General features: G+C 39.1%; 1 long non-coding RNA gene across 1 annotated transcript; it reads right to left on the bottom strand.

Annotated features, from left to right (window-relative positions):
- Positions 1-1,849: 1,849 nt before the first annotated feature.
- LOC124454291 lies at positions 1,850-8,772 on the bottom strand. The gene is made up of 2 exons (XR_006951380.1): positions 8,714-8,772; positions 1,850-2,150 (listed from the first exon to the last, which is right to left on the bottom strand). It is a non-coding gene; the product is annotated as an uncharacterized LOC124454291 (long non-coding RNA).
- Between the last annotated feature and the right edge of the window lie 5,298 nt (positions 8,773-14,070).

The following is a 14,070-nucleotide window of genomic DNA, read 5'->3' as shown; positions in this document are numbered from 1 at the left end:
ACCATCTAATTTAGTATAGGCAAGATAACACTTCTAGGAAGTTATGTAGATATGTGTGTAACACACCGTCGTTGACGCTAGGTCGTTAATACTCAGCGGCCTGTTTGCCAGGTTACCAAGCGTAGTCGTTCTAACACATTGAACTAAAATACATGGAACGCTACCCAAAGCTAATAATTAAAGCCAAAAGCCCAAATCTTACACCAGATACGCGAGATTTTACCCAAGACACGCGTGCTTAGTGTTTTGAGACTCCTGCGTGGAGTAATAATTGATTGATTTCACAAGCGTGTCTGGGGTAAAATCTCGCGTTTCTTGGGTAAAATCACGGCTTCAAAAAATTATTAAGGTTTTGCATTACAAGTAGCATTCCATGTATTTTAGTTAAATGTTATAACACCATCTGCAATCATGTCGCTATGTCGTTATGTTGTTGAGCTGTAAGGACCTAACGACGAAGATTACAAAGGTTTAATCGAATTATAAATGTTCTTTCTAAAAAAAAGCGTCAAGAAATTCGTTAAACCTTTTTCTTAGGCATAATGAAATGAAAATGTCTCATGTTCTGATGTAGGATAGTAAATGTATTCTATTGTAAACAGATTCTGTTCAAACCATTGACGTTTTAGCATTTCGTAAATATTTTGTCTAATAAAGCAAGGATGTTATTTACAAATGAAGTAATTCGTAAACAAGTTAATAAATAAAAGATATTTACTGCATGTTTTTGCACAGGCTTATGCAAATCGAGGAGACCTTTGGGAGAACTCGAGAGCAGATCAGTGCAAGCCCGAGACCGAAGGTCGAGGGTTACACATGCTCAATAGTTCTCACAAGCGTCTCCAAGATTTGCATTAGCCAGTGCAAACACGAAAAACATCTTTTATTTTTTAAAAAAAATAACAATAATGTGATAGAAAAACACCGTTATAATATTCTTTTAACGTGTAGTGATGATTAATTTGCAAATTCTCTTTAATTGATTGATTGATTTGATTGGTTGAGCTCAAATCGTTTTTCCCAGACTAATGCAAACACAGGTCTAGACCAATCAGCGCTCGTGTTTCATTGTGTTTATTTTATAATATGAAATAATGTCAAGCAAACGATACTTTAACGTTACATAACAGTAGATTTTCTGAATTACTAAAACCTTCTGAGGGATACCGCACTGATCTAGTTATGATTCTTCACTGATATATGTCATGAGAAAGATTAACACTTCATTTTAGCTGTAGTCTGTACTAAGGAAAAATTCAAAAAAATGAAATGTTTTCACTATTAATTTATAATTTGCAATCATTGTACAATCATAAGCATTGAAATTGAAGAAATGGTACTTTATGCTGTGCTTGATGTTTGATAAATCATAAATGATTAGAAACATAATAATTCATGAATGCAATATCTGACGTCATTTTCTAAAATCGTCATCCATTTTGAGAGAGACAAAATGATTCTTAATTTTTATTTCGATATCATACTCCAGACATTTCTGATTCCTACAAGGCATCAATTTATTGGTAAATTAACCAAAGGATTAACAGGTCCCAAAAGAAAAACTAAATGTCAAGATTTACAATAGATTGATTTTTCAAGATTTCTTTTAATTACAAAGTATGTCGAGGTTTGCCTCTCCTTTGGAAACACATGATAAAAGATTTTATTAATTTTATTTTAATGCAATCGCGGTCATCTCTGGTTGGCGGGCAGTACAAGTGGCGTGATAGGTAGCAATCACCAGCATTGTCTTGCGGAATCCACGCAATAACTTTATGCAACTTCAAAAGAAAATCTTACGGCTTGATTTGTCAATTGTCAACGATAATGTAATTCAGTAAATCATTTCATTTGTCAATAATATTTTATTCTTAGCAGCAATAAAACTTCATCATTTTACTTTTTTTTATAGATTATGATAATATGTGCATTTACTTTATATGATAATATGGTTGATTACAACTTGTTTACACGTAGTTTTGTATTACAGATACATTTCAACAATAAATAAAAATGTCAAACACACAGCATTTTCTACATAAGCTTTTAAATTTTCCACGACACATTTTACGAAAAGCATCTTTGACTAAAATTAGGTTTTTAGAGTATTTCTTTGACATGATTCCCCATCACTAGGATCTTTCCTCATCCTATAAAATTTTATAAAATTTAACTCTCAGAAAAGCGATTACCTGCTTTCAGTATATATGAAGGAATATAGGAAAACCCTATCCATGATCTGAACAGGAAGAAAATCCGCAAATTTTGGACAGTTTTAAATTTTGTCTGTGATTACTACTTGTGTTTGCAAAGTCTTATACCATAATCAAATCAAAACAGTTTCATCCATTGTCATAATCATAGTATTGTTCCTTGGTAGCAATAGAAAGATGAAGCACGTCAGTTTTTGCAATGAAAAGTAAAAAGAACAATACAATACACTACAAAAAACTAATGCATCATCTTTCTTTCTGTGTGCAAGAAGTAGTATGCATGCAACATGATAATACAAGCAATGTTCAAAGAGAATACCAATCTGGTAAACAATCATTTGCAATTGGGTAGTATGATTTAATAACGCAGGATGTAACAGATACCAATGAGAGCATACACATCATTCATAAGTCCATAAAACAGTGTGCATTGTTCTTAGCTTCTCCCAAAGCTGCTGCAATATGGCTGTGCTATTCACATACTGAAAGGGAAGTATCATACAAATACAAAGCAAATGCATTTTGAAAACATGTAAATGCCCCATCCTTATGCTTTTGGTGAGCATAATATTCAGCATTCTAAAAAATTCAATGCTGGTAAGGTAACACAGATGGAGTGATAAACTTTTATCCCCTACCAGTGAAATTGAGCATGCATTGTACACACAGTTCCCATCAGCCAGTGTATTAAACATAGAGAAATATTTGTAATAATCAAAGAATGAAAGTGATAACTACCAAATTTAAATTTACTTTCAAGCTTCATAAGTATGATAAGAATACTTGGTGTATATTATAAACACATATTTTGATAAATCATAGAAAAGGTCATGAACAAGGTGTTTTCAGTGGAGCTGGTTGATGATGTTTGTATAAAAACCCAAATAATGTAAAATAGTTGGTAGATTTCCTGCACAGTCGAGTGTCAAAACAATATAGGCAGTATATCATAGCACTTTGATGTCACATGAAAACATAGTGAAACCATATGTATAAAATAACACAAACACCAATTACTAACACATATTTCATAACATCTATAATCATAAATAATTTTACTTTATTGGTATACGATTTCCTTTGTAAGGTTAATGGTCAGGCTTCTTAGGTATATCATAGTTTGAAAACCCTGTAAAACACACAATTAATCATTTCATCGTGCATTATTCAATTTTTTGCTAGACCAAGAAATGCATAATATAGTTAGCTAGAATCATGAATATACTATCATCATGTATCCTAGCCTAAAACAATAGAAGACTCATAAATTTTTTAACATGAAATAATTAAGAAAAGGAGCCTTTGATTTTGATCGTTAGGAAACTGTAGTTTTCAAAATTCGCACAGCTGCACTGTAATCTGTTTACAATCACCTACACGATTTCGTCTCTCAGAAATTGCTTTTTCGCATTGTTCTCGAAGCAATATTAATTCACTAGTGAAGTGATATCCTTCGAGTTATAATGCTAAAAAAGGTCAATGACTTTCGATAAAGCAATGGAATCCATGTTTTTAACCGGAATTGTCGAGTATATTATCCAAATATAAACTGACAGCACGCACGGCACACGTAAGTGGATATTAGGCTTAAGTAAGTTTTAATTCAGTCGAATTACTATGAAATTGCGCAATAAATATTGCGCAACCGTGGCCAACTGTGATCTGCCACAATCAGTTGATCAAAATTGTGAGCTTTAATTGGTTGGACACTATTTAGTATAACGTCACTGTAGCCAAAAATGCCGAAATTGCGCAAGAAAGCGCTCACTGACCATGTCTAATGGTAAGATTTGCGGTCGCCTTTTTAATCGCAACAGTAGTATACAGAGCGTTGCCGCTGGCGCACTTCACCTTGAGAAAGCGTTGCCGATGGCGCACTTCACCTTGAGAAAGCGTCGTTTCTAGCGCACCTCACAGTTTGAGAAGGAGTATACACAAATCTAAGCGCCCAAGCCCTAGCTCGCTTACGTACTTCTTGTAATTATACTAGAATAATTACAGCGAAGGTCAAACCCAGGACAACGGCGGGAACCAAAGACGGCGCGGCCGGCCGTCGGGGGTCTATTATCTAGAGAGATATTCTCTCATAGAGTAATCTAAACGTTCGACAGCCACGAGGCAGGCAAGAACAAGTGTGCGTGGTTTCTACACGGAAAGATCACCATATGTGGACGAAGCTCCATAGATGAATACTGTGGACTTCATATGAAGTGATTAAGGGAAGGAATGAGTAATTACTAGAATAATTACAGCGAAGGTCAAACCCAGGACAACGGCAGGAGCCAAAGACGGCCGGCCCACCTCCCGCGCCCCTGCGGCCGGCCGTCGGGGTCTATCATTTAGAAGAAGCGTATAATAGGGTACGTGGTAAGATGAATAGTGAATCCAAAAAAGTACGTATGAAAAGACAAGAGCAAAAATAAAGAAGAGAAAGAGAGAAAAAATTGAATAATATAATAATAAGACAAAGAGAAGAACATCTTAAATTACAAACCAGGCTGCTAATACAAACAGGTACGATACAACTAGAAGAATAATATTTATATATTATATAGAATCGAGATGGACACTGTTAGAGAGATTCTGCAACTATATAAACAGGGTGTTATGAGTGGAAGAGCTCAAACTCATTCCTTGAACTTTTTCTACCACTAGCATCTACATCAAGAAAGCGTACCTAAACCTCCTTCGGTACCCTGTAAGCGCAGACCTATTAAGCCTAATGACGTAATAGAAAATAGACCCCTTGTTATAACAAATTCTGTAGGTTGGGAAGCTACGTATGGAAATATGAGCGACCCAGCGTTAATACGCTATAACGCACTTCAGTTTCTAAGTGCAATTCCTCCAAAAACTAAAACTCCGACATCTCCAGCGGCCGGTTCACTCCCTTTGCCAAACGTGATGTGTTCATATTCAGTTCTAGACAATGAAGGAAAGCCTTCGGAATCATCTAGCGCTTCGTGTAGCAAATCTTCGTCAAACACCGTTGAATATTCGGGTATTATACTTTCTATAGTGAGTGTGATAATTACTCTAGCAGTTCCCATCTGTTGAACAACTAATGTTGCATCAGTAGGTAAGTCTACATCTATAAATCGCTATAGCAACATTCAGAGTTAATATCACCAACACGATGTGTTTTTTTTTCATTTAATACAAGTAATTTGCTAGGAGTTTGAAGTACTCGTAGCGTTCCTGCACTTGTAAAACATTTTCCACTTAATGATATTCGGTATAATCCAGCGGTTTCGATGGTGATTGTAGAAGAATCTTCTTCACCTTTTTCACACATTGCGACATTGGTCCAATCTGAACCTGTTTTTCCAGTGACTGATGTACCAACTTGAGTGTACACATCTACTGCAATTTCTAGTCGCTTTTTGTGTTTTTCACGTCTTCTATGATGCTTTAATCGACAGGAGTGCTAGTTTTTTGCCGGACTTAGCAAAGCTTTGAGAGCCTCACGCGTAGGTTTATCTACGTCTGAATAGTTCCCAGAAGATATGACTATATTTTCAGCCCTAGAATTATCTTCTAGTTGAAATTTTCCAAAAGTTTTCTCTCTATTTTGTCGTAAGTATACTTCTACTGCTCGGCGAAAGAGATTGTTTGTTGATTCAAATTCATGAACCGAAGTTTCAGCTGCGTTAGATATTTTAATGTTTGTGTGAGAAGACACAACTGAAGTGATAAACACTATAAATATAAAGGGAAAATTTATTGATTACAATTAAGAATACTCTAAATAGTGTACCTCATATCTTCGCGTCCAGTTAATGGGTATTATACTAACATATGACATCAATTTGTTTGTGGTATCATGTACGAAACTAACATAAGGCCCCAAATTTTGTCCAAACACAGTAGATGTAATGTTGAACCACTCGTTTTGAGATCGTTCAAACGAAATGTTTAATAATGCTATTGTATTATTTCAAGTGTTTTTCCAGTAAGAAACGTTACTAAAGTTACATTTACTCCGCTAATACCTGGGGGGTAAAATCCATTAGGAGAGTTCAAAACAGGTTATTCTCCTTGGTCTCCTTTAAGCCCATCAGCTCCTGTCTGTCCTTGAGGTCCTTGACGTTCTGAAGGCCCCTGAGGCCCTGTGGCTCCAGTATCTCCTTTAGGGCCTTGATGCCCTCGAGGTAACGCGGCCTCTGTAGACCCCGGCTCTCCTCTTGGACCTGTTAGACCTCTAATGCCTTGTTGCCCTTGAGGTCCTTGAGGTCCCTGAGGTCCTTGAGGTCCTTAAGGCCCTTGAGTTCCTGTGCCCACGGGCGCACCATCGCTTCCATTGGTCCCATAAATTCTGTCATCTCCTCTAGGACCCTCATCACCTTTCTCTCCTTTTGGTCCTCGAAGACCCGTATCTCCTCGAGCCCCTGTAGCTCCTGTATTATCTTTTTCTCCCTTTGGTCCTCTAAGAACCGTATCTCCTTGAGCCCCCGCAGCTCCTGTGTCACCTTAACTCCTTTAACTCCTCTTGGGCTTCTAGGCCCTGGTGGTCCTGCTTTTTCAGATCCCTAACCATCATCAGTTCCACCGATTACTAATGTTGCCATTAGTTTGATGCGACGGTTAGTTTGATGCGATGTTTAGTTTGATGCGACGTTTATATACTTACAATTTATATAATAGAAAACTTTTTTCATTAATTACTGGATATATATTTGATCGCGAGAGAAATCTATGACGAGCCTCCAGCCAGACCCGCGATTTATTTGAAAGCTTGAGCTTCACCTTCACGGCGTGCGCTTTCAGCAGCGGCGGCAACAGCTTCTTCTTTTTCAAGCTCTAAGTTCTTATTTGTCTTTTTCATCTCTTTGAGTGGAGAAACTACATCGACAGCCTGTTTCTTACGCATCGGAGCATCGAATTCATCTTGAATAACGCGTTTACGCTCGTTAAAACGCTGCATTTATCTAGAACCTGTTCAAACTCTTCATGTGAGACACGGCTGTCACTGAGAGCACGTGACGTAGGATTACCAACAGTCATCAGAATCGTCGCAGCAGCTTGGGCTATGCGGTCGTGCTATTTAGCCTTTTTATCGAGCTTTTTACAAACAACACGCCCAGCACCTGAGTTCATCTTGCCAGCGACAGCAAGAGCTTCAAGAGCGGCCCCAGCCGGAGCGCCCACACCAGATAGAGTGAGAGCAATACCTCCAGTTCCTGTCACGACTGTAAAGGCACTCGATGCAGCAGATAAGGTGTCGAGTGTCGAATTAATGCGTGTGTATTTCTCACGCAGCTTATGACGAGCGTCACGCTCTTGGCGGAGTTCTTCCTCAATGTTTAAAATGCGAACAAGGCAAAAGTTGCTCGTTTCGATTGATGAACGGGGTAAAAGAATGTCTTCTACCCCTTGGTATTCATATTCACGTTTTAAACCAGGATATATCCGTGGTACTGGCCTAGGAACGTCCACTGGCTCGACTGGAGGTGCGCTTGCAGTTTCCATTTTCTCACAGGATTATATAAAGATGCAGAAAAAATTGGTCTGTTAGTCTGATGTGATATGATTAGTCTGATGTGATATAATATAATATGACGCTCATAAATTTCGACCCACCCACCTCTAAAAAATCAAAGCGCCAAAATTAGATGATGCCCGAAAGCCATTATCTGATCGTAGGCCCTACTAATTCCGGTAAAACGAACCTTTTAATTAACATAATTATGCGTTGGCTTGATTGCCCTTAATCAACTATTTGCACAACAAGTCGCGACCAGGAAAAATATCAGATTCTATCAGTGTTATACGAAAGCATCGGCCTGGAAGATTGTGTTGAATTAAGAGAGCCTGATGATGCAATTCCAGTGGAGGAGTTGGACACTAATCCCGAGACAGTAGTCTTTGACGATATTTGGCTCGATTCAAAAAGCTTAAACCCAATCAAAAGTATTTCTCAGCAAGTTGACATAAAAATGTCACAGCCATATACTTAGCGCAAAACTACTATTACGTCCCCAAGTATATTCGACGAAATACCGGCTGTATTGTGCTTATGAGAGGTCTTCACCAGCGCGACGTCAGAGAAATTGCAGCTGACCACGCTGATGGTATTACAAAAGAGCAGCTAGCGGCGGCTTACCATGAAGCTACCGAAAAGAAGTACGGCTACTTTGTAAACGATCGTACTGCAGAGTAGGTTCCTATTTGCTGTCGGAAGCGTTTTCACGGAATTCTGGTAGCCCCGAAGTGGTAATCCATTCTTTGAAGACATCATTAGACTTATTCTTGTTGGCTCTTTTATATTTTGGAAGATGAGGAGTAATCGCCTTCATTATAGCTTTGATGGTTTCAGCAGGCCAACCCGAGGCGTCGTATTTTTGACAAATCGGAACGAAATTTGCTATGAAGGAGGGGTAATTTAAAGGCTTTCCAGTAGACCAAGAAATATCAGCCGCCATACGGCTAACATGGTTGCATTGAATTTCGTTGAATGGCATTTTGTGTTTAGAGCAGATTTTATACATATACGTTCTTACCTTATTAAAATGAGAGTCACGTGACTTCTCGCGAGGATCTTTAGACGATTTTCTGTATCACGTGACTCTTCATCAGATTCCTCTGTATTAATAACAGGCGCTAGCAGGTAAAATGCGGTTTATTATCTTGAGATTGTGAATCAATGGATGCTAGCGCCAACTGTATTTCAGGTAGATTATAATTTTTCATTACCCTATATTGGTCGTCATTTTTTTGTCCTATTATATAGTAAGATAAAAACATTTAGCTATCTTCATCTATCTTAAATTGAAGTTCAAGTATGTTCAGGTCAATTGCATCTATGGAAGACCGCGAAAAATTAGTCCAAGAGTTTGCAAAAAACCGTGCGTTACTCAAGCGGCGCCAAGTCGATTTTAAAATGTCTCGACAACACGAAGGAGAATTCTTTGAATGGGCGTCTGAACGAATTGTTAATGCTGAAAAATCTGTAGCAGAAGCTATTAACAAAAAACAAGACAAAAAAATTGAAGGGTTCCAAGAAGCCACTCAAGCGGTTGAGGACACTGAACAGCAGCTTGCCCAACGGCTAGATGATCTAGTCCTTTTAACAAAAGACAAACCATCTTGGAAGGCTATAGAGAATTCAAAATTGCTTGATCGGTTGGAGGCTGGTGAGTATATAAACGACGTGGATATTGAAAATCTTGGAAAATCTATCGGCCCGTCAACAAGAAAAACAGCTTCTTCAGCTAACTGAGAGCTAGGGAAAAAAACTTCGAACGTTACAATGTTCTAAAAGAAAAAAGAAGAAGTCGCCCCAAACAACTCTTTAAAACAACACGAACAGGAACTGGAGTGCATTATTATAATAGCCCATCAGAGCTTATCGACCGCCTTCACCTTTCCTGCAAGTCTGTAGAGGCTGGTAATGACTCTCGTGAGTTGAAAAACGATATTGAAGCGATCCTAACAAAACAGATAGAGGAAAGTGCGATATCGAAAAGTTATTAACGAAAAATTAGAAATAAATACGTGCGTTAAAAATTTTCTTCTTTTGTATTATACAGAGCTATTGCTCATTGTCGATATAACCATAATGACTGGAGTATTACAAGACGAAATTGGCATTGAGATGGACTCAACAAGAGCCATTGCGGCGCACGGTGGAGAAGCGGATGACTTTCAAATTCGGCTTTAGGCCACCTATACCTTTAGAGGCTAACAAAAAATATCATGTTGCTCTTATTGAAGCTAGTTTGTGGAATTCGTGGGAAAATGTCACTACAAAAAACAATCAACTTGAGTTTGAGTATAGAAATGGAAACTATGGTGATACTGATGGGGCACAGAGAGGAGAGCTTAAACAGACTTCAATTCAACGGCAAAAAATCACAATACCCCCAGGCGCTTACAACATTCCCGATATCAACCAAGCTATTGAAAATGCTATGGAAGCATTGGGGGTAAAGTTCGCACATGAAGATGAAACCGCAAGACGTGATCCACCCTTTGTGCTTTCAGTAAATATTTCCACATCTAAATCTGAGATTACGATTAAAGGTGACCCTGTAGTTTCCTTTGACAAAGATAACAGCATAGGCCCTATTCTTGGGTTGGCTGTTGGTGGAGATGATATTACTAGAGGAAAGACTTTAAGTCAGAATCGAATTAACATTACAGATGTACAGAAGATCCATATTCACTACTGTTTGTTAATTCAAGTATATTAAACGGGAGTCCTAGTGAAGTTATTAAATCGTTTACTCCAAACCGAGGACCAGGACGTTTGTTGGAAATAAGTCCTAGTCCACCGACCTACTTACCACTTATAAAAACTAGCCTTATTAATAAAGTGAGAATGGAAATCACTGATCAGTCAGGAAATAAGATTGATTTAATTGGGAAGCAAGTAACTTACACTTTAAACATCCGTCCAAAAATGTGATCATACACGCTCATAAACGGATTCCGATTCAGAAGCTGTTGCCATAAGGGTTTATTTTCTATATATAATATACTTGGCAAAATGATATTTCCCATGATTAGACGTGGTATAGTTCGTCGAAAAATTGTCGGGGGGGGTCATTGATTGGAAACCTCGTGGGCCTTGCTGGTAAGGCAAAGTGTACGCTATTCAGTGCGGGGAAGTCCGCAGCTACAGCCTTAGGATCTCGCGTAGGTAAGTTTGTCCGAAAAACAAGAATGTGGGCGTGGCGGCTGGTAAAAAAGCAATTCGTGACACGGTTACAGCAGCCAAAGAGGCTGTTATATCCACTGCAAAAGAGCAGTTATCGCCTGAAAACGTAAGCAGTCTTGTTGCCGATCTCGCCCGCGGAGACGTTAAAGGAGTGGCAAGAAAAGCTAAATCACGTGCATCTGCAGTGGCTCGTGCTGGGGCTGAAGCTGGTATTAGTACTGCCAAAAAGTGCTCGCACTGCTTTAACAAAAGAAGCTAGATCTAAACTTAATGAGCTGGTTGGGACTTCTGAAGCTAGAAAAGCTCTAGTATCGCACGCTGAAATCCTTGCTAAGCAGCAGTTGACTTCCCGAGACTTAGGTATTCTAAGCAACCTCGTGTCAGGTAACGGCATGATGTATGCCTAACTATCCCATCAGACTATATAACACATCAGACTAAATATCAGAAATAATAATTAAACTACATCGGTATGATGATCGGCGGACGCAAGTTTTTTATAATATATATACTGTACGAACTACAAACTATCATAACAATGGCAACGGACATGATATTCCCAGAACTTCGACTGGTTGACCGCTCTGTTGAGCATCTGCAGTATGAAAAACTTCTTTCCCGCGATCCAAGTTTCGATAAAAAGAAAAGCAAAATCGACACTGAGAACGTTGACCAGCTTATATGGCTTCACAGAGACGTTCTTGAAGTTCGAGGTCACGTGGTAAAGAACAATGGCACCAATTATGATGCCGCCGACAATGTCGCTCTGGCAAATGGTGGCTGGAGCCTGTTTGAGACGGTCCAGATCAAGGTTAATAACAAGACCGTTAAAGAAGTAAGTCAGTATGCTTCAACTGTCAACACGATCATGCAGTTCGTAACTGATTCGGATGATTCGTCCAGGAGCACAGTCACGAGTGATTTCTGCTACCGCTACACTGGACCTACTGGTGGGGCTGTTTCTAATAAGCATGTAAACAGAACTAACGCTCAGTTGCTTCCTGCTGCTAATGTAGGTAACGGTGTCGCTTTGAATGGCGGCAACTTCCGGACTAACTTTAACTTGAACCTTAACGCAACAGACAACCCTAACTTCAACATTGGTTTCGCCAGTCGCCGCCAGCTCTGCGCGGGTGCAAAAGACGTTGCCATAATGCTTCCCTTCGCTGACATCATAGGCTTCGCCAAAGACATTGATTCAGCTTTCATATGTATAAAGTTCAATCTCAATCTCACTCGCGCTTCTGCTGAAAACTCGCTTCATAGAGCAAATGGTGTAGATGCTACAAAATTTCAGATAAAATATCTTTTGCTCTGGGTTCCTTTCATCAGACCTTCGATCGAAGTTTAAACCATTATAGAAAGCAAGTTGGTTTCTGGTTGCACACGCATGCTATACTTTGAGCAAGGTCATATTTACCGAGAGAGATTCACCAGAGGTCAAACCACCGTCTCCTGGCGTGTGACAACAAACGGAAGTGAAGAGCTACCAACACACATCTTCGTAGCGTTCCAAGATGCAAAGCGCTCAGACATTCAAGAACAAACTATACATGTGTTTGATAATGCTAATTTGCGTCAGATTCATGTGCGGATTAATAAGAATCACAAGTATCCTGAAGAAGAGCTTGAAGTCAATTACACAGTTGCTGAAAGAAATACAACGGAGCTTACATGAAGTCCTAAGACGCTGCTATGAAATACAGCGACCCGGATACAGGCTCTCAATTAAAATATAGGAGACTTCGTAAACCTCTTTCCTATTTACCACTTTGACGTTAGTCTTCATCCTGAAGCTTTGAAAAAAGCTCGGGCAAACATTGATGTTCGTTGGATCTTAGGTGGCCTTTTTAATAGTGCTATTAATGCTGGTGGTGAACAGGCGTACCACGTGTACTGCTTCGTGCTTAACGAGCGTTTCCTTCGGCTCAATGTGATTAACGGTAAAGTAGACATAATGGTTTAGTCTGTTAGTCTGATGTGATGATTAGTCTCATATGCTCTCTTAAAGGTCCTGATATGCTTATGCTTACTAATACACAGATCAAGCGAATAATGGGTGCAAGATACAAAGGATCTGGAATCGATCTAATATTGTCTAAGACTCAGATTACAGCCATGACGTGCGCGCAAAAACGTGGATTCCTTGGTTCTTTGCTTGCAGGTATAGCTGCTTCCATCGTGGCGCGTGGCGCAGGAAAAATCCTTGGATTAGGAACGTCGGGGGAAGGAGTATTTCTTCCCGGGACGCATTGACGAAGGTGAGGAAGTAGAAGCCGCTATCAAACAAAGATATCACTCGTATAGCAAATGGTAATCTAAAAGCAATAGCTAAATGTTTTAGGGGGGTGTTTTCAAAAGACATGCTTTCTAAAGAGCCTCTTTAAGCTGAAGAAAGTGTTATAATCAATTTACAAGACTTTCTCGATGGAGGAGGGACTCACTGGATTTGCGCCTTTGCTGATGAGTTTTGTGTAGATTACTTTGACAGCTTCGGCCTTCCACCAACTGATGTAGTTGAAAGTGGATGGAGCGGTTAAAACTTGTTGTTTGTTATTCTTGCAACGAGATAGAAGATCGGCGCTCCATTATGTGTGGGTGGTACTGCCTTCTCTTCTTACACGATCGGGTTCACAATCAGTCTGCGATAGATATTCTGTTAGATACCGATTTGCGCCCTTCTGCGCATAACGAGCGTATTGTAAAACGGTTTGCTAGAGAAACTCTAAGAGCGCGCTAATAATTAACATCGCGACGCATTTTTCACATCAGACTAAATTTTTGTGTATTATATAGAGATGGGCCATCGCTTACTGTTTGTACTGTAAGAAACAACAACTTGTTGTCAACGGTGAAATCGAATATACAAAAAAAAACAACCTAGGCTCATGGGGCGCTGCCGAGTCTGTGACAGAGGCATCTCCATGCTTTTTTCTAAAAGTGAACTTCTGGATAAAAAGAAAGGAAGAATAAGATGTTTGAATAGTGCACTTCTGTTCGGTATTAATACTATTGATTTGGCAATCAAAGCCGCGGATAAAATTAATAAAATCAGAAAAGCTTGGTGAACATAACACATCAAACGCAACACATATATATATATATATATATAGTGAAAGTGACTGTCGCGTTTTGTATGCGTTGCAAAGGATTGCAACCAGTTATAAGTGGTATAGTTGCAAACCATAACGGCAACCC

This window comes from Xenia sp. Carnegie-2017, unplaced genomic scaffold, assembly GCF_021976095.1.
Source record: "Xenia sp. Carnegie-2017 unplaced genomic scaffold, XeniaSp_v1 HiC_scaffold_3, whole genome shotgun sequence".
Classification (NCBI taxonomy): Eukaryota; Metazoa; Cnidaria; class Anthozoa; order Malacalcyonacea; family Xeniidae; genus Xenia; species Xenia sp. Carnegie-2017.
The sequence above is the reverse complement of the archived record's forward strand: the minus strand, read 5'-3'. Positions and strand labels throughout refer to the sequence as shown.